Source organism: Harmonia axyridis, chromosome 2 (assembly GCF_914767665.1).
Source record: "Harmonia axyridis chromosome 2, icHarAxyr1.1, whole genome shotgun sequence".
Taxonomy (NCBI): domain Eukaryota; kingdom Metazoa; phylum Arthropoda; class Insecta; order Coleoptera; family Coccinellidae; genus Harmonia; species Harmonia axyridis.
The window spans coordinates 33503544-33526230 of NC_059502.1; the positions used below are offsets into that span (position 1 = coordinate 33503544).

At 33.2% G+C, this 22687-nt stretch overlaps 2 protein-coding genes across 3 annotated transcripts in view; both read left to right on the top strand.

Annotated features, from left to right (window-relative positions):
• Positions 1–22687, top strand: part of LOC123671970 (supervillin-like) — a 220884-nt gene that overhangs the window by 5962 nt on the left and 192235 nt on the right. The gene's annotated exons all lie outside the window — the stretch shown is intronic.
• Positions 1–22687, top strand: part of LOC123671971 — a 101166-nt gene that overhangs the window by 5454 nt on the left and 73025 nt on the right. The gene's annotated exons all lie outside the window — the stretch shown is intronic.

Genomic DNA, 22687 nt, shown 5'->3' on the forward strand with positions numbered 1-22687 from the left:
TGCAAATGTGAGCTTGTGTTTTGATAATAATGTAGTTTTAAATCAATTAGTACGGAATAACATCAATAAATCATCCATTTTTGGTAGCTTATCTAAATTTTCTGTTATTCATAATTTTCACAATTTGAATGATATGAACAGCAGCACTCGATATGCGTTTTTGATAACCTCCACAGCGAGGTCACTAAAATGCACGTTTTCAAACTCTGAATAAACCAAAACTGAGTAGGTAATTCGTTAGAGATTAATATACATCTTAATTATGCATCTAAGTTAGAGATGCATCACGACTAGAAGGTATGTCACTCCTTTTGTCACATTTTCAATAATTTAATGCGAATTAAAATCTCAAATCAATATTCACATTCAGGATTTTTATCATAGAATTTTATACTCAAGCCGAAAAGTCCGGAAAGAAATTTGAAGAACTCTATCTTCCTTACCTATGATATGTGAAAAGGGTCTTACTATAATGTCAAAAATGTACTGGGAATTGGTTAGTGAAATAAAAAAGATTAATAATTTTTTAAAGTTTATCCAATCACTTGCGAGGCGAGTGAATAATTCAATTACCAAAACATTTTAAAGCTTATTACACAATTTAAAATGACAAGAGTAACAGCAATCAGCAGGAAGTACCTTCCTCGTTTCATATGACTCTATAATTCGTGTATGAGTCTTTTGTAGAAAATCACCACAGTGTCATTAATTGAAATTAATATAAAGTGTTTTCCAATTGGAATAAAACAAATTGTAATGCTTATTATGGAAACATTGGTCCTTTTTTTACATTTCCTATGTAAATTGTGTTCAGTAGATTATGATTTTTAATCATGAGAAGACACAAGCTTCAACAACGTTTAGAATTGTTAAATTGTCTTATCAAAATCAGTGCTTATTTGTGAATATTAAGGAATTATTAGATTTTCTTCACTTTTTCCCTGGAAATCCAGATACAGAAATAAACATCATGTAGAAAATGAACTCAGACTGGCCATCTCTAACATATAACCAAATTTAGAGAAATTGTGCGCCTTAACAAGCTCATAAAATGTTTCTTGGTCAATGTTAAATGAAATTTGAATCAATATTCTTTCAAAACTCTCTTTAGCATTTTATCTTCATCCTTTTATTTTCAATTCCTTGTTGCATAAGCTCAAAATTACAAAATGAAATGGAATTCGAAGCAAAATAATGGGAAAACGTTTTATTGAAGAATAACTTCGTAACAAAAAATCTCAGAACGTGGTTTGGCAAGTCGACAACTCAATTGTTTCGCACAGCAGTCAACAAAGTAAAGATAGATAATCAGATATTCTACTAGCGAAAATCATAGTCAACATTCTGACGGTAATTGCACTAGAAGAAGAAAATAAGATCCGTATGAAATTTCAGTAAGCCGATGAACTCGCTGAAAGGGCATCAAGGTTAACACCTGCTGGTCTTTACCCCTTCTGTGGGGTTGGAAAAGACTTATATAAAGTAACGGTTCAACAATGGGAGTGGGACAATGAAAAACTTTCTGGAAGAACACTCCGGGTCTAGCTCAGGCAAAGAAATTGTGGTGTTTTCACCGACCAATAACGAGGAGCTCTTGAAGCTAACATGAGCTGAGCTTCGGGCAATAGTGGGACTGATGACTGGACACTGTCCGTGAAAATACCTTTTGTACCGCATGGGTAAGTCAGCAGATGAGATTTGCAGGCTCTGTGGAAAGGAGGTAGAAATAACCGAACGTATAGTGTGCTGACTGGCCTAAGAACCACTCACTTGGTAAAATCAGTTCTGGATACACACGAAGTGATAGCCAAGGCTCCTAAGGATGTCGTCGGCTTCATTAACAGTATTGACGGCCTCGCTGGGTTTGGATAAATAGGTAGGGTTAAGAAAAAAACATCAAATTAGTCGCAGTTCCCAGAAGGCTAACACCCCGATTCAGTGAATAATGAATAATAATGCCCTAACATTCAATTCCAGAATATCTCAAATTCATCGATCGCGAGTCTAATTAACCATATTTTACGCAACCATGTTTTTTTCCTCCCGCCGATTAGTGTCGGCCGATAACCTCCGACGCGTGAATCTGATCCGCTCGAAAAAACCTCCAGCCGATGCAATTGCACAAGCTCGGCTCGGCCGATCCTTCCGCAAATCCACCGATGTGACAAAAACCACAAAGGTCTCGAACGCCGCCCGACAGCGGCGGCCCTCCGAGGGCCCCTCGGGCCTTTGAGAATTAATCCAAGGAGGCGTAAAGGTATATCGGCGACCGACGATGCCAGAAATATTCACGTTTGGCGCGTTTGCGCGACGTCCCGTGGACCAGTTAATGGAACGCTATCGTTCACGTAATGACCGAGTTGTTCTAGCGCGAACTGCATGTAATTAAGACGAAATTATTATTGGGTTTTCGAAGTTTTCCGCTGATCGCTTTTCCCGATCGTAGACGCCAGTCGACTGCGCGCCGATCTAGTGGCCGTGCTTTTTCACGTTGTGTTGGTATCGACGGTTTTTTTCTGTGATTCCCGACGTCTGTGCTCTATCAGCTGAGAGGATATCGCCGCAACCATCGGTTCCCGATTGTTGTGTGAGTATCTGATTGAACTATTACGTCTGTCGATGACATCGGCGACGGTACAGTGAAAAATTCATATTGTTGAAAACGGTCGGATATTTCGAAAAGTCGAGTATTTGGATCAAGGCCAAGCACGCTGTATAAATAATATAATGTTTATGTCAGCTGAGCGATTATCTACTTTGCTCAATCGAATTTTGTGAGACAAGTACGGAAATATTTTTAGTAGGTTCTATTCGAATTGCAGTTCCAAATGACTATATTCTCATCATTATTTCTTCTTTTGTTTGGGCCTTCAGAGGATACTATTTCCTTCCTCGTAATATTTTATGTTGTTCAGACTAAAGTTCGGGCAAAACTTACTGCAAGTTATTGTTATTGCTTCATTTATATTCGCTTATTCTTGACGTCTTGTTTTCTGAAAATAAAGACAAAATTCTTAGGAAAGTTTGAACTTGCAGTAAAAAGATCTTGAGGGCTTGTTCATCTCAAATTAGCGATGCATCTTTGAGATAACAGACAGGTCACATTCAACCTAATCATGATAGAATATTGAAAAGTTTGTTCTCCAGATTTAGTTTGTTTCAATTGTAGAATCGATATTTCGAATTAAAGTTATAACATTCGGTTATGAGAAATGTATCCTGAGAAGTTTGCAGCCTTTTCTTTTTAGTTTGTGTTAGATATTGAATTGTAACGAACTGTTAGTACCTCTTGTCGTATCGGTACGTTTTAGTTATTGGAATACTGTTCTTCAAAGAAAATATTTCTTGTACTACATAATACGATATACATAAAATTGGGATTCAATTGTTGCATCCTAATTGTGTTATCGTTCACCGAACAGGGTGCTATATCATTTTTCGAATTTGGAACCGGTGATATAGTATATTTTTTCCTTGATCAACAAGATGTTGTCTCTCAAATAAGATCTAATTTGCTCAAAAATGTTGAGCCAAACTGAAGTTACAGACATTTCAATCAGTCAGATTTCTCTTTCCCCCACCAAAATCGAAAGTGACAATTCAAACAGATAGAGAATTTTCCAAGGTTTACAGTGATGATATTTTTTTTCCAACTTAATATGAAAATTTTTCGAGTAAAATTCATTTTTCTACTCGACGATAGCCATTACGCCCCCTAGCGGTGAAGGTATGAACTTCAAAACAATTTCCAGTGTTTTCTTTTGTTTACTTTAGTGGTAAAATTTTTTACCGCAAGTCTCTACGATGAGTGGTTCCTGAGATATAGCCGCTTACCTCGCTTATTTGCCCACCCTGTACATGTAAAATCATCATGCTGATTTTCACGAGAATCGTTCCAAGGTGTCCTAGAGTGCAATTGGCACAGGAATGGACGAGCGCTCAAAAGCAACTGACGAAAAGCCAATGTTTTTCTCTAACTTTTTCATAACTCGCTACTTACATAATTTCAATCCCATGGGATATGACTATTCAGAATTATCTTTAGAACCATTCGCAGATATATCCCTTTAATGGATTTAACTAAGTTAACCGGTGCATTTCGAACTTCAATTTCTATTCTTTCGAAAATGTATATGTCCTGAAGAACGGAATTGAATGTAAGTGTTTCTAACTTAATCATTTAATATTCGTTTCCACTTATAATTGGAAAATTGCTGACATTTATCCTAATTTTTTCGTGTTCTTATACATTCTGATAAAATGAGCTATCCACGCGACAATAAAATGAGCTTTCATATGCTCAGAAGACAGAACCAATTTTGTTGTAATTGTTCTTGTGAAGAATGATACTTGTTGGGGATATCCGTTATAATGTAATCCTTTACTACTATGTTTCCAAAATAATAATAATATTAATAAGAATAATAACCTTTATTCAAAATGAGTGTATAAAGTCTTTATGTTGATTTATAATCCTGTGGAGTTCTTAGAGAAAAAGAGTGTTTTGTATAAAAATTGATTTCACGAAACTTGACCTTAGTTTGGAAGGAAATAGTGTCGAAAATGGGTGACTGCATTTCACGTTTCATAAATTGGCATTTCTCAGAAAACAACATTCCGGGATAGATTCCAAATGTAAATACATGAGAAAAACGAAAAATCTATTTTGTCAGGGCTTTTCTATGATTTTATAGAAGTTGTGAAATCTGAAAATTTGTTGCTGATTTCTTAGTTGGATGAATATACGGAATCGTAATGAATTCCAAATCAGTGGAAATATACATTATATCGTTCCAAAGCATAAATTAAGAATTGTCTATATCGGCACAACCAGAACAAAAACAACTTATTCTTTCAGCGACATTCCAATTCCTAAATTTCAAATGATTCCATGTCGACGTGGCATATAGAAAACCAAGTTGGTTTTAAATTTAAGTTTTTCTATTCTTCAATATCTAAACGAAAAGTAGACTAAAACATTCTCTTTGCGGTTCACAAGTTTTCTCCTGGATTGATGTAATTGACTAATTATAGGAATTAAAAAACACCAAGCATACCAATATCAAACGAACCAAAAAATGATACCTAAAACATATCAAATTATGTTTAATGAATCTCATCAACGCAGAAGAAGATCTAACATCAGCGAGTTGATTTTCTCTTTAACTTCCAAATCTTCTGATTCTATTTGAATTTTTTTGCAACCTAGAATCTAAATGAGAAATCTAAGAGATCTTAATTTGAAAAAGTACATTTTTGAATGGAAACTGTTCCTAAGATGTCTGTATTTGTGGAAATGCTATTTATATCCATGAATATATGCACGTATTGATAATATGTACCTATAATACAATCATTGATTTCAAAATAAAAATATATCAATAGATAAGGAAGTTGATTTTGAAATCTGAATGCTAACCCATTGTATGTTTCATTTCTATTGATCCATTCGAAATGTATAGATGAGCTTTCGTAGTAGGTATTTGGGATTTCCATTCGATTCCGAAGACGATTAATACCATTTTTCACTTTATATGATTTCTTCTCATTAAGGAGAAGAAGAAAATTCACTGACATAAAATTATCAAATTCGATTCAATAATACTCGATCAAATTAGAGATATTGTAGGGATAAAAATACATCGAAAATTAATTTTCGATTTTAGGCAAAACAATTATTTCGGTTGATGATGAATAAATATGTAATTATATGAATTACCTAATATACAGGGTGAGTCTTTGACTTTTACATATATTTCAACCTTTACCATTTTTTTCGATTTGGCTCGGTTGAAAAGATACAGGCTGTTGAAAATCCATAAAAAAATTGAATTTTTAGTTATATCTCGCAAATGGAATAGAATCTGAAGAAATGATTTTCGGAATATAGTTTTTATCGATGTGATTAATCTTTTTCGAACATAAAAGACCATCAAAGTCCAGTCAACTCCATCAGAATGCCCGATATACTGAGTGAGAAAAAAAAAGAATCGGAAGGAATATTAAATGCAAAAAGTTTCTTTTGACCTCAGAAATCTTCGGTTGGAATATATGTACAAGTCGAAGACTCACCCTGTATATAAGTTCCTATATTACCAAACCCTATTCAACTTTTTTCAGTGATTTTAACAACAATATTGATAGTTGTTCTGCACATTTAGGACAGTCACGTTTTTGGTTACTTATTTATTGACAGAACTATCCATAAAAACCTATCTGAAAACCTTGAGGTCATGAATGATGAAATTGTTCTAAGTTAATTCACTGTCATCGAAAAGTAAACAATTATAATCTTAACGGAAATGTATCAATAATGAGGTAACTGAAGCATTATTTGGATTTAGGAGGAGACTAACATCATGTTTCCTCTAAGTGCATATTATTGAACAAATACTATAACTTTGACGATGATGAATCGTCAAAACATGAAATTTAACTTACCCATCCTTACACTCATTTCTATATTGGAACCTTCTTTAAAAAGGTATATGTGCATCAAAAGAAAGCTTAAGAACGAAAAAAAAAACATTATCACTTACCAAACTGATAAAATTAATGATCTATATTTGAATTGTCAAATGGAAGTCTTACGCGGGAGTAAATGAACAAAACCTTAATATTATATTCTCAGAGAGCAAAGGCTCAACTCACGCTTATCAATTTACAATCATTAACCAACCACAAAATAGTGGTCGGGCTGTCTCAACTATATCCACCTCTCTTTAACTACTATTGTGCCACAATTTTGCTGTTATATGCTTGCACTATGAAGGGTTCGCGATAAACTTCGAAGAAAATGTTTTATTATGCTTTTGCTCCGACGAAATTATATTGAGATCATCCTATTATACAGAAAATCATTTACTTCCTATTTAACGGCTCTTGATTAGGACCAGCTGATTTGATGGTCACGATTTTGTAGTTGGGCTATGGTCAGGAAGTAGGACGTGTGAGGTGAGCCTTAAAATATGTTATAACAATATCTATCTAGGCACGGGCGTAGCCAGGTTTCAGTTTCGGGGGGGGTTTTACATATTATGAAAAAAATCTTATGTTTTTCTTTTTAAATATATCAACTTTAAAAGAGCCAACCCATTCATTCTATTTTCACTAGTTTTATTTTTCAAGTATGTTTTGAGAAAAAAAGCATTTTCAAAATCACTTTTTGAAATTTAGTTTATTTCTTTACATCGATTCCTATAAATATATTTAGGAAAAAAATACCGTCGTAGTATTTATACAACAGAGTACTCAAATTCAAATTTATGAGTAGAAAGTTTATATGCAAAAAACCGGTAAAAAATGATAGTTATCACCTTTTTTGCATTTTTTTCAATGTTTTATCATGAAATTTTGGTGGCAAACTTCAGATTCGAATTCTGTACCCCAGAAACAGAGATAATGAATCGAAGAAATTAAAACTACCCCATCAACTGAGTTTTAGCAGTGATAGATATAATACGCCAATTTTGAACTATCGTTTGAGCCAGGTTTTTCGGACAAAAAACTTTGTGGAAGAAAACGTCAGAAGATTGAATTTTTTTTGTATTTTTTTTTTTAATGTTCCGTCACAGAATTTTGATACTAAACCTCAGATTCGGATTCAGAACCCACAAAAATAAAGGGTGTTTTTTTTAGAGCTATAGAACTTTAAATTGCAATAAAACAACGATGGATTATTCGATTGATATGAATTTGATTTATCCGCAAGATAATCTTGTGGCATTACATTTTAAATATGATTTCTGGCATATGACCGACAAGGCTGGCTCGGATATAGTCCAATCTGGACTTCCCATTTTCGATGACTTTTTCAACATTTGTGGCCGTATATCGGCAATAACACGGCGAATGTTGTCTTCCAAATGGTCAAGGGTTTGTGGCTTATCCGCATAGACCAATGACTTTACATTGCCCCACAGAAAGTAGTCTAGCGGTGTTAAATCACAAGATCTTGGAGGCCAATTGGTCCAAAACGTGAAATTAGGCGGTCACCAAACGTGGCTTCCAATAAATCGATTGTGGCACGAGATGTGTGACATGTTGCGCCGTCTTGTTGGAACTACAGCTCCTGGACATCATGGTTCTTCAATTCAGGAATGAAAAAGTTAGTAATCATGGCACTATACCGATCACCATTGACTGTAATGTTCTGGCCATCATCGTTTTTGAATAAGTACGGACCAATGATTCCACCAGCCCATAAAGCGCACCAAACAGTCAGTTTTTCTGGATGTAACGGTGTTTCGAAATACACTTGAGGATTAGCTTCACTACAAATGCGGCAGTTTTGTTTGTTGACGTAGCCATTCAACTAGAAGTGCGCTTCATCACTAATGGACGTAGTGCGCGATACGTATTCCGCACAGAACCATTATTTTAGAAATAAAATTGCACTCTTTGCAAGCGTTGTTCAGGCGTGAGTCTATTCATGATAAATTGCCAAACCAAACTGAGAATAAATCACTTGACAGCTGTTAGATTGGTCGCCATCTTGAACAGTAATGCTAACTTAAAGTTATATATCTCGAAAAAAAACACCCGTTACATACGATCGAAAAAATCAAACTAACCCATAACTTTCCTTTGAGGGGCACATGTGAGCACAAATTGACTGGATTACGTAGAGGTAATTTGATTCAAATTTCACATTACAAATTAATTGAACTGAGAGTGATAATTTCATTCACTTTTTACAAATTCCATTAAAAATATTTTCGAGATTTTGAAAAAAAAAAAAGTTTTTTTGACATCTTTAACATTTCGGGGGGGGTTTGAACCCCCAAAACCCCCCCCCTGGCTACGCCCGTGTATCTAGGAGTAGAGAAATAAGGGCGAATAAAAGACGATAGATCAGGCATTTGTAAGAAATGTGAAGAAAATTGATCAGTTAATTATGTACTTCTGGGAGCTATATGACTAGTTCAACAATGACAAAAACTAAATGGCCATTGGACAAAAATGAAAACGAAGATTCGGATAATGAAAGAAATCAAGTCATGAAAATGTGTTTTATCATCCAAACAGAAAAAATCCGAGAAAAGCATTTAATTAGCATCAGGAGCACTCGTTCGTTCATGAACTCTTGGAGACCACAGAACTGAATATAGATAGGTATATATGAGATGTGATTTATCATGATGTCATTTTTGTCAGTTAGTCTATCTATATGAGGGGTTCTGATGATAAGATATTCTACATACATGTATATGAACTGAATATCCATGTTTTACTTGAATTTCCAATGGTTCTAGTGGTGTTTCCACTGAAATTACGCATTAGGTTTGGAACCATTATTTAACATCTGAGTTCAAAACTTCATCACGATTGAATTCGTAGTTTTGAAATTATCAAGAAAACCAAATTTTCGGGACCAATCCCTTGTTTGATTTTTTCCATTTACGTGCTAGCAGGAACAATCAACGAGCACTACAACGTCCAAAATGCAATTTTACTAAAATCAATGTTTTTCGAGTTAGGTTGTTGAAAAAGTTTTGCGTTCGAAAAGAAAAACACAATTTTATGGTTTGAATACATTTGATTATTTAGATAGCCTTCCTGAACATCAATACACTTTTTCCAACGAGATTCCAATTTATGAATTCCTTTCCTGAAGTGAGAATCTGGAAGGGCTGCAAAATACGCTTCTGTCCTCATCATTTGGTGAAAATGCTTTCCACGCTTGAATTTTTTTGGGTTCAGAAACAGGTTCAGTCGGAGGTGAAATCTGGAGAATACCGTGGATGCTCTAACAATTCGAACTTTAATTAATGGATTCTAGCTCTTGTCAAAATGCTCTTGTGACACTATGCAATGTCCCGATGAAGACTAGTTTTCTTCTGCAAACCGGGCCTTTTTTCACGATTTTTTTTTGCTTCTGTTGGTTTAAAAGGTTACAGTAATATTCAGAATTTATCGTTTTATTAGTTTTCAAGTAATCTACAAACAAAATTTCGCATTCCCAAAAAACTCACGCTAACACCTTCTTGATCGATTTCTGGATACGAACTCGTTTCGGAGCCGAAGAACCAGGCTCACACCACTCTTTAGCCTTACTTGTTTCAATTGAAGATCATAGTGATAGACCCAAATCCCATCCATACTGATGACTCGACGCACAAAATCCACTTTATCCTTTCGAAAACGCTTCGAATGTTGCTGAGAAAGCCGCATTCGAATGTGTTTTTTTGTTCCATTGTTAGGGAATGCACTAACATCGTTCAAAATATGGCTTACACTGCTCAATGAAATGCCAAGGGCTTCTACTAAATCTCTTTCATTCGCTCCATGATTATCTAATTCGATATCCTGTATTTTTTCTTCGATTTCTGGTGTTGTTGCTGTTTTTGGACTTCCTTGACGTTGATCGTCTTCTAGTCTTGTACGACCACGTTTGAATTCAGTTCCATTTTTCTACTGTATTAATTGAAGGCGAAGAGTTTTTATACATGATCAACATTCGTTCATAAATTTCCTTTGCTATTAAACCTTCCAAAAGTGAAAAAACAATCAATGCACGCTACTTGATTTTTCTTTGTGAAAAAATACTGTAACATGTCGACACTAAATGTCTTGTAAACAAAGAATGAGTGGGCAGATTGAGATGAAACTTCACACACGTTCATATGAAGAGTGTACCAATATAAGAAAAAAAATTAGGCGAGTAGCTCTTATCGAACCTCAAAACTTATTGAACAACCCAAAAAACAATATGTAGTTTTTTGAATTGAATTATATCGAGTATCTAGGGATTGTAGCATTCAAATACTGAATACTAGCGATCATAACAATTTAACTTTGTATTACGATGAACCGGAACTTAGTGTTGATTTTCCAGAAAAAAAACCATTTGCCAAATTCTGCCATTGCGTGTATTAAGAAAAATATCCTTTTTCCAATTGTTTGATTGCCGCACGTGATATTAATTCGCCGAAAGGCTATTAAAAAAAACCAGCCGGAAATTGCCCCATCACAATAATATCTCGCTATTGAATGAACTAACTGACTGACGTTTGTCATCTTTTTCACCGTCTAAATATAGGAGGCATTGAAAATTTTGTGGGAGGCATCTGGCGTCATGAATGCAAAATTAAACCTTCAAAATAAACTGGCTACGTACACTGACTTAGCAGACACTTTCGACTGCCAGATTGTTATTCATCCGAGTTTATACTTTCTTCCTTGGATAACAATTCATTTAATCCAGAAACAGTTATTTCTGGTCAGGATACTCCGCTTCTTATACGGTGGGATAAATAGGAACACTCTTCTGCTCGAAATACTCGCGTTATTTGCAGTTTGTTCTAGACGAATTCTGACTCGTGCGAATGCTATAGAATTAGTATCTGGATAAATGTTATTGAATCCTAAGAGACCTAGAACAAAAATGAAGAAAGCACTAAACTGAAGTTAGGGGTTTTTGAGCGCTTGCTCATTCATAGAGATTCACGGCTTGGCTTGATTGTCTAACTGTGTTCAAGCTACCTAAGAAACTTTTTCCAAGTTCGTTTATCTTTTCGAAACTATTTGCATAAAATAAATATAGATTAGAATTTTGTAGAAATAAGTGAAAAGCATAGAAATAATCAGATTGACGGGAGGACACTGCTCTTGTTATAGATAGCTCAATTTTTCTGTGCTCATCAACAGTTGAAACCATAGAAATATTGAGACTCTTAAGGAAAAAAAGGTTTTCGACCATTTTCTGTTATTTATTTTAATATGAATCATACGATGTTATATATTTTTGAAATCAGGAAAAATTAAGCTTTTAGAAAATGCCACAAAACTCTAGTGTTCCCATTTGAAAAAACATAACTTTGGGTCATAGCTTCGTAATTAAAAACCCTTTTGAAAATACGAGCACGCCACTGGATTCTACGTAAAAAAGTGCCTGTATAATGTTTTAATTTCAGAGCTCTATCATGAGTATTAGCGGAGATATAAATGTTTTTCGTTATCGCCATTTTTCCAATTTTCGCTTATAACTCGAAAACAAAAGAAGGTGGCCAAAAATAAATACTACTTTTGTTAGTTTCTCAGAGAAAGAGACCGAGAATGGGTTATCAGATTTTGTCTATCTCCTCTGGTTTAAAAGTTGTAGTGCCAAAACATCGAAATTTGCCCACTCTGTACAGAAAAACACACTGGAAATTGTTTTGAAGTTCATACCTCTACTGCTAGGGGGCGTAATAGCTATCGTCGAGTAGAAAAATGAATTTTACTCGAAAATGTTTCATATGAAGTGGAAGAATTGTAATCCTTGGAAAATTCTCTATTTTTTTGAATTGTCACTTTCGATTTTAGGACATCAAATTAGGGTAGGTGAAAGCGAGATATCTAACTGACTGAAATGCCTGTAACTTCAGTTTGGCTCAACATTTGTGAGAAAATTAGATCTCGTCTGAAAGATAATATCTTGTTGATTGAGGACAAAATATACTCATGATAAATTTGTTTTTGCTGCTTTCAATAGGGGGCGCTAAGTCAGAAGTTCATTGTTTTGTTTATTTTACTCCGAAATTTCAAATGTAATGATAGGATTTTCTTAACAGAAACAGAAATTCTATCAAATTTGCATGAAAAAACCTGCAGGTCGCAAAGCGATAGTTTCAGGCGTTCTGAAGTTAAGGCCGAAAGAAGATATTCTTCAACTGATGTACTGCGAAAAACCAAATTGTGTCTTCTAGTTCTGACAGAAACAGAAATCCCATCAAATTTGTATGAAAAAATCAAAAGATCTCTATTACGCCGCCTGGCGGTAGAGGTATGAGGCTATGGTTGTTTTTTTTATTGAAAGGAATAGTTCAAAACAATATCTAGTGTGTTTTCTTGTACACTAATGGTAAAATTTTTTACCGCAAGTCTCTACGATGAGTGGATCCTGGGATATAGCCGCTTACCTCGCTTATTTGCCCACCCTGTACACTGTCACATCGATAAAAAAATGATGAAAGGAGAAAAAACCTTGCAAAAAACACTTTTAATCATTAAAGTTATTGTATAAAAGAATCGAAAATATCAACTTTTTTAAAATATAATAAATTAAATCACTATAAGTCATAACAAAATAAAAAATAAAGTTTCTTAATATTGAGAAACCTCCAGGCTTTGTTTGAGTTCATAATTTTCCATCAATGATCTAAGACACATGAGGCATCTTATAGATTTGAAAATATTGTGGGTTTTTTTAACTGTAAAAGCAGCTCTGGAAATTTTTTTTTCAACAGGAGCTGAAGATGCTGGCGTTTGAAAAGATAGTTCTGAAACTACCAAAATCTACCAATAGATTTCATAGAAATGTGAGAAAACTACTAATAAACTTACACTGGCGGATGCTTCAGCCTATCGGTGCTCGAGGAATCCCCTTATTTAGTCTAAGCTTTAATCTAAGTAATATCAAGTAGCTTGATAGTAAGTCAAGCAATAAATATCTGAAATCAAATCCAATCAAGCTCATGTAATTTTTCACGAGCTTGATTTTCAAGTCAAGAATAGTTGGTTAAGATGTCTTCGCTTGATGAATCCCTACTCATTTAGGCGCCAATTAATATTTCTATTGCTCTCCTAAGGGCGGAATTGGCGATCAAAACTGCAAATAATGCAAGTAAATAATTCAAGCAGATAAAGGTTTTTAGAGCTCTCCTCATTTTTTTTCGATATTTTGTTTGAATTTTCTATGGTCTTGACGTTGTTATCAATACGTCATTTTACAGGAAGCTTGAAAATTGTTATTTACAGGCAAAATCTCGGACCCGATCTAATCTTTTTAAATTTTTGATGGTTTTAATGATGTGATTACCTTGAAATTGTTATTTTAAATAATTTTTTCAAAGATTTTGCCTTATCATATAATATTTATTTGGAGATATTTTATCATCTACTGTTATCTCGCAAAATATCCAAATCGAATTATCAATAAAATCTGATCACACCTCATGATTTCAAGCAATTAATTTGTTAGGCTGCCCATTAGAAAATTTTAGGGAATAAATATTATCGAAAGCGTTGTACTCGAATGACCTCAACATTTGAATTGATTGTTAGATCGTAACGAATTTGCTATCGATTAGACTAATCAAAAATTTGACTTCCTTGTGTTTTTTCCCTACACTGTATTGAGTTGAAACTATTCTTTCGGATCGATTGAATTGACCTTCGATTAACTGTCCTATAAAAATTTAATGCGATTAAAGTAATCGGTTTATTCGTATCTGATCGCATATAAATATCACGATGAAAAATTGTAAGAAGGAAGCCTTTTTCTTCTATATCGTTATATACCGTTGATTATACTTAGAGCGTCAATGATCATAACTCTCCAGAGATCTTCATTAAAATAGTATCTACATGTATTGAGTTCTTTATCAGTATTTAAACCAATTGTGCCAGTGATACTTATAGGTAATCAAGCTGCGGAGATTCGGAATTTTCCAAATTTACTTAAAGTTGTCTTAATTTTGAACTCGCATTCATGATGTGTATATTGTAATCAGTCATCATAACATCTAAATGCTATTGTACTGAATACAATATTTCTACTGTAAACCTTTAGTTTGATCAGTTTCGGAGTAATGAATTTTACAATATTTCCGTCTGAAAATGGTGCTTATCCAGACAACCTTATTCGTTATCAGTCTCAAGCAACCTAGAGGATTACGTGTCATCCCAGTAATATTGCTGTTTCAGGTTCGATAGAAGGAAATAATGAAGCATTGTTTATACAATTTGTAATGTTTTGTACCAAGTTTAATGTAAATAGCTTTTACACTTTATGAAAGAAATTCTAGTAGCTTTATCGATTTTTGGGGTATTGAAATTTATTTTCCTCCAAAATATTCAAAGAACCATTGTTGAAAAGAATAAAGCGAATTATAATGAAAAACTTGAAAATAGATTTTTGCACCGTATCTATCTTTCAACCTGAAAAATCAGATAAAAGTATATGTATACTGAAACTGAAGAATGTAAATTGAGAAATGAAGTTCTCATTATCCTATGAATTTATAAAGTTTGAAGAGTAAATAATGGGAAATTTAATTTATCTCAACACTATATTTCATCCCTAATGGTTTCGAAGTTTGATATATCAATTCGATGGTTGTACAAATAATAAACGTATGTGTAATTATGACTGATACTACTATAATGTTAAACATAGTAACATTTAGGCCCATTTATAATCATCACGATCATATTAGGTGGGAATGATTTATTTTTTGATAAATCAGTGATAACAAAAAATAGTCTTGTAATGGGTTTTTCTAAAAGCAAATTATTGTGTTAAAGCGTCTAACATTTCTTGATTGAATGGCCTAACCTACCGAACACGAATGAAATAAGAAGTGTAAAAAAATAATACAGTGTTGACATTATAACCATTTTGAATTGTATCATTCCTATTGGAGAACCCGTTATAATAAGCCAACAATAATTATTCATTAGTTTATTCCTACAAATTTCTACACGTGCTCATTAATTAAACTGATATAGGAGACACGGTCGGTATTTTGAAACAAAAGCATTATGGGAACCTGGCAAAAATGAATAAAGGGTTGGGGTTCCACTGTGTACTGTGTAATCATTCTCTCGTCTGGGCATACTTCTCTAATGAGGTGTTCAGTTGAATGCAGAATATTAGGGTCGGTTTACTGATCCGAATATTGAGTGACAAACAGTTTGCGGACCAAGATATGAAAAAAAAAATCTTATAATGTCTATTGTAACATTTTTAACCTAGGTTTTAGGAAAATTTATGTGCATCAAAACTCTCTTCTTGTGATTTATTGATTGTTTTATTGGGTCATATTTGCCTGTAAGTCCCACGTATATTGTCGTCTAGCCTCGATTTTATAATTTTATCGATAAATAGACAGGAATCATGTAAAGTCTTGTCATATTATAATTCATCAATGATGAAGAAATATTCTTTGTTAGTTGGGGAATGTGTTGAATACCTTTACCTATTTTTGTCGTTACTAAGTTTGTAACAGTATAGGCTCCCTAGGCTGAATTTTTTTATGAAAACAATGGGGAATTTCTGTATATCTAGATATATAATTCAAAGTAATTTCCTAATAAAACTGCCATGAAAACCTTACACAACGTTCCTTTCAAATAGGGTTGTGAAAATTCTCGAATAATTCTAATCATTATCTATAGATAATCTGTAGAATTACCGATTGTTCAATCGGTACACGATTTTTTCCTTCAATTCTTCCATTCAGGATTTATTTCAATGATCAGTTTCAAAACTCTTTTCGAAATGAGATTCTCGCAGTCAATATATTTATGAAGCGTTACCATAAACAAACGACCTTGCTTTTCTGTTCGGTTTCAATTTGGCGACATGATGAGTAATGGAATCAAACAATGGCCAGTTAAATTTTCCAATACCTAGCCCACTCAGTAGCTCAGATGGTTAGTTGTTTTTCACATTGAAGATCTATAATAGGAAACTGATTCTCTCAATTGAAATAAGCCATAGACATTTTGAATTTGACCTATTATATAAATTCAAATTTACACATTTTCAGTAATAAAACCTTTGAAATTTTCACAGTTTAACTTTTGGAATGTGCAGAATTAAAAAATTTAATGAAAAAAAAAACACATGAGGAGGTTTAGATCTTGACTTTGGGCGGTTGTTTCAGGGTTTCATAATTCTTTGAAATTTGAATTTTTGTCCTAGAGTCTTCTCTAACGATTCTGCTTGATTCATCAATGAAGAATTCAAGATTAACATCAATTTTGTCCGACGGTTCGGCCGTCTCTTCGATGACTCTTGAACGCAATGCGTAAGAAACTCAAAATTTAATACATCTTTTAATTTTCAAAATCCGTTCGTTAAACGAATATTTACCAATCATTACTAATACCATGGATTATCATTTAATTAAGGCCTACTCAGTTAAATAAAATCTACTTTTCTAAAGTGAGAACAATTAGATATATATTCTGCGTTTAGCGAAGCCCTAAAAACTTCTGAAGTTGTATATAGATGTAATAATCATATTCGGAAAATAAGGTTAACACTTGGACTAATCCGATTAAAAAGGTTAAGTGGGACAGTTTGAACCTACATTTATGCTTTGTTCTGATTATCGTAGTAGTGCTTATAAACTAGCTCAAAACGGATCGATTGAAGAAAATATTAACGAATTTATGATTCTCAATCCAAAGGGCAGTGAACTCCATCAATAATCACATTTCTATGGAATGAAGATAACAATTATTCCAATTTGTTTAGGAACATATTCGACAACGATTCTATTAGTTTGTATTGAGGTTAACCTATCCAATTGTTCCTTCAGTATGTATCAATCTGTATTTTCTTAAGGTTCACCTTCATTGTAATTATTTTATTCATATCTGAATATTTCATTTCTATTCCTTATTTATTCTTATCGAAAAAAAGGAATTTATTTATTTGTTCTAGAGGACCGGCTGCTAGTTTTTCACCGTAATTCCCGAATTTTCGACCAAAAATGTTCTCAAAAAATAAAAAAGTTAAACTCGATGAAGATAAGAACTTGATAGGCAGACTTGAAGCTTTCTGAATAACTATGAGATTTACAGTTTATTTAATTTTAAATGCGCTGATTGGCTTCTTGAAACTCAAAATTAGGCCAGTCGTTTTGAGGAAAAATAATTAGAAGCTTGAACATTTTTATTTCAAATATTCAATATTTTCAATACATCTCGTTTCGAATTTGTGTATTCAGAAATGTCTAAAATATTAGTGTGTTAATGATTTGTTAATTCTGACGACTCGAACTCGGCATTGCCGCTTGTTTCCTTCACCTTCTGTGGGTGGCGCTATTCACTGAAAATGGCCTTATTTCCTTGGAAACGAGAGCCAAAAACTTCCATTTCTTTCAGAAGGCGGCACTGAACAATGAAATGTATATATTTTTATGGAAACGACAGCGGAATTTGATGTGAGCGATATAGGTAAGATGTCTAAAAACATGGTGTATGCACTCGTCAATATTTGAATGGAATGACATTCGACCAAATGGAAAATATTAGTTTTAATTCGTGGCGGCGTCGCAATGTCATACTTTTCATTTAGTTTTTTTTCCTTTGATTTTGACAGGATACATTAATTGAAACCCGATCCTAGCCAATCAGAAGCTTAATTAATATTCCCAAAATTGGCAAAATAAAATTCTAATCAGTCCATACACCAGGTTTTTAGACATCTTAGATATAGGAAACTACGCACAAACTGACATGCTCCTTAAAATCCAAGAGGTATGATCCCTTCAAAAGTAGCAGTTCTATCTCGAACTTTTTCAACAGTGTACTATGAGCACAAAGAAGAACGGAAACAGTAACCAGATAATTTATTAATTTGAAATTAGTATAGTAGTTTTAACTGTGAATGGAAAGATGAACAAGAGCTAAAAGATTTATTGTATCTTATTGTATGCGTTAGTAATATTCTATTGTAGACTTGAAACTATAAAAATCACAAACTAAATTACATATATCAACGATTCATTTATGATCAAATATTCGAGATAAGATAAAACGTTTTGATACTAATGAAATTGCACTGTTTTTCCTTATTTATCTAATTACATTTTATTTGCTTCAATTAGGTACTCGAGTATGATAGAATTCATGAGTGTTTAGGTCATCTGTATAAATTCCAGAACGTTTATTTCGCTTTGCTCGTTTCAGCATTTCATAAATTTTTATTAATATTTGTTATGCGTACATATGTGACAAATTGTACAGACCGACCTGATTTCAATATAAAATTATTGTTAGGTGTGAAAGTCTTACAGTTTTCGAGATATTTGATGTTTTATCAAAATGTTGAATTTTTTCACTTCGAATACTTTCTCTCATACCATAGGTACAATTAGATATTTTTCGAATCAGTTCTTTTCCTTGAATATTGTTTAATGATTGCTTCAATTTATGCACTGAAAAATAGCACAAAATATAATACAGGGATTCTGAAAAAAATTGTTTAAAATTCACGCATTGGCGGAAGTGTTTCTTTGTTCCTAATTCGATCTGAAGTGGTGTAAAAAAAGCACTGGACCTTTTCTGCATAATACGTTGAAAAGTTGCCTATTCTATGACGATTTGGTAAGGTAAAAAGCAGGTGATAACCTTATTCAGAATATAATATATTCAAATGTTTATCGATAATGGAATATTTCTGTGAAAATCTAATTTTGCCGCTTTTCCCAAAAAAACAGTTCATTTTGCAAATTCTGCTGTAACTCATTAAATAATTCCATTGAAAAATGTTAGTTACCCCTTAAATTACTTAAAAAGTAAAATTATTCAATGATATGCGCACTGGAGCTTCAATAAACTATCGTAAAGTCACTTCCTGGAACAATGAACAATGCGGTGAGAAAGATAATTCACAATTATTGTTAGAGAAAATGACCAAAATGACCACCCTTTTCGCGAATACATACCCTGCATCGATTGCGGAGGTTTTTTTAATACAAATTTTTTCCGCTATTTTGGCTGCGGAAATACTAATGCGATCCCTTAGTTCCGCTTCATCTTTTTTTGGATTGGAATAAATTTCATTTTTTGAATAACTCCATAAAAAAAAACTAGAGGATTCAGGTCTGGTGAACGGGGAGGCCACAAAATTTCACCGCCCCTTCCGAGTGAGGATATGTGTGGTGTGTGGATTCGATCGAATTCGGTACAAAAAAAAAAGTTTAAACATTGTTTTTCAGAATCCTTGTAACATATTCTGTGTTATTGTTCAGTGCATAAATTGAAGCAATCATTCAACAATATTCACGGAAAAAAACTGATTCGAAAAGTATTCAATTGTACCTATGGCATGAAAGAAAGTAGTTAAAGTGAAAAAATTCAACATTTTCATAAAACATCGAATATCTCGAAAAATAGGACTCTTTCATATAACGACTTCTTCACATTAGGAAGAACACATTCTGATCTATATCCCGTTTTCGTTTGACGTGGCCTTTCAGGGACACTCTGTAAAATATTCTTCCTGAATATGCATTTGAGAGCAAATTCAATTGAATCTGAACTTATTAAGCAATGAGTGGATTGTCAATGTCCAATTTGAAAGTTGCGTTCTAATAGTTGAAATTAATATTTATTTATTGTTAATTCGTAGATAAAATCGGCTAACTATAAATTGAAAAAGCTCTTTGAACGTTTCATCAAATCGATAGATTTTTGTTGATCGTCTATAACGTTGAAATTATTCTTTTTGTACTCTCCAAAATAATTACATTCAAAATAGATTTTCGTACAAATCATATCATTTCCACGAGATATATAATATTTTGTCCTAAATTGTTTGAAGTCCCCATCTCCTAAATCTTTTTATGTCACATCAACAGAAAGAAGACATCAAGAATTCTACGATCCCGCACTATCTATAAACATGATATTTATAACCCACTAGAAAAATAAACATTTGTGTTGATATATTGACAAACATAAATATGAAACCTATGCATGATGTAAAACGGTGGATCCGAATATTCTATCTGACTTCAACTATTCTCATAAAAAAGTCAGGATCTAGTATGAATTTCGAGTGCATATCCTCACGCGCTTTTCTTCCTTGTAAGATCCTTTACATTTAGCATGTTTGAATTATTCCTTGAATACATCGATTTTAGAATATTTTCAATGTATTTTCAAGGAAAAGTAATGGGATTCGGAGAATAATATGTATTTGTTAGATAGGAAATTTATTTTAATTATTCTTCTTTCTTTTTTGGATAGAGGAAATTGATTCTTATTTTTTTCGGACCACCAGCGTTCGAGTAAACACAAATAAGTAAAATATTTACATCAGTATTATTTTCAGTGTTTTTTTAATGTTATACGTAGTAGTGGGACTATTCAGCAACCAAATGAAATTTCAAGAATTCATTACTCCTAAACTATCAGTACTAGAACTTTCATGATTATGTATATAGATAGTCAAGTTTCAAAGCATTTTTTTTCAAATATATTTCCTCGATTTTTGTTCTGAAAATTTTTGGATCTTGTTCTCGAGGATCAATGCTGTTAGGCAAACGATTTTTGTACTAAATTTCTTGCAAATAGCTTTTATAGTTTTCCAGTAAAGTTGACGAATTTTTTCACGAATTGATTTTACACATTTCAAAACATGTGAAGTGAAGTGTGAAAATTACACAGAAGGGTTTAAAAAATCCTTTTCCCCAAATTTATTTTCAGAAATAATATAGGTACCAACTACCGTGGAATTATATTCGTTTCCAGGAGCTACAGTAAGTTATTCAAAGGAAATTATTAATTTTATTTTCAAGCGAAATTTGTTTTTTGGTAATTTTGTAGAATAAATATTTATTTCTGAAATTAATGATCGATATAATTGGAACTGGTTCGTCGGAATCCTTTTCTTAGGATTGTTGGCTGAGGTTTCAATTATTTGCTGAATCAATATAAAAATATTGGCTTTCAATCTATTGGTTAGGAAAAATGGATGCTCAAAAAAATTACGAGTTGTTTCGAGTGAATTATAATATCTTAGCTTAGATTTAGACCTATTTCACTGATATCCAATGTCGCGAAAATTTTTGAAAAAGCTCTCAAGAATAGACTGAATGGTTATATAAATAAAAACAACTTGCTATCGAAAAAACAGTTTGGGTTCAGAGAAGGCAAATCTACGCAAGATGCCATTATAAACTTAACATCCCAAATTTATAAAGCGATAGACAACGGGAGACCCAGTCTGTGTGTATTTCTAGACCTCTCCAAGGCTTTTGATACTGTGAGTCATAAGCAGCTACTCGAGACCTTGGAAGATATTGGAGTTCGAGGAACAACTTACAATCTTTTAGAAAGCTATCTATATCAGAGGAAGCAATTTGTACAAGTTGAAAATGAAATGAGTTCAGAAGAGTTAGTTCAGTTTGGTGTGCCACAGGGTACTGTCCTTGGGCCACTATTGTTCTCGATATATCTCAATAATTTACTGAACTTGAACACTACCGGAACTATAATCAGCTTTGCAGATGATACGGTGATAGTGTATGAGGATAACAACTGGCATGACCTGAAAGAAAAGGTGGAGTCTGATATGCCACATATAATTGAGTGGTTTAATCATCAACTATTGACAATAAACTATGAAAAAACGAAATTTATGACTTTTACAGCTTACAGAAATCACTTACCAAATTTCAACACCCTCGATATACGGGACAACGAATTGATTATTAATGTTTCCAGAACGGATACTATCAAATATTTGGGTGTAATAATAGATAGTCATATGAGATGGGACGTTCACACTGAGAACATTACAAAAACCTTAAGAAGTATGCTGTTTAAATTCAAATATTTGAGTAAATTACTTGACATCCACCAGTTGAGAATCATTTACTTTGCTCTGGTGGAATCTCGTATTCAATATGCCATATTGAGCTGGGGAGGGGTTGCTGCTGCTCACTTAAGAAAGTTAGAAACGATACAGAAACGAATTCTGAAAATTATGTATGGAAAAGAACCAACCTTCCCTAGCAATTTACTTTTTTCACTAGCAAAAATATGCGATGTAAGACAAACATTTCTTTATAACATACTTACACATATACACAAAAACAAATATTTATTGAATAATATTGATCATGAACATTTCACTAGGCAAAAAAAAGAACATCACGTAAAAACATCTCTGAGTAGTACA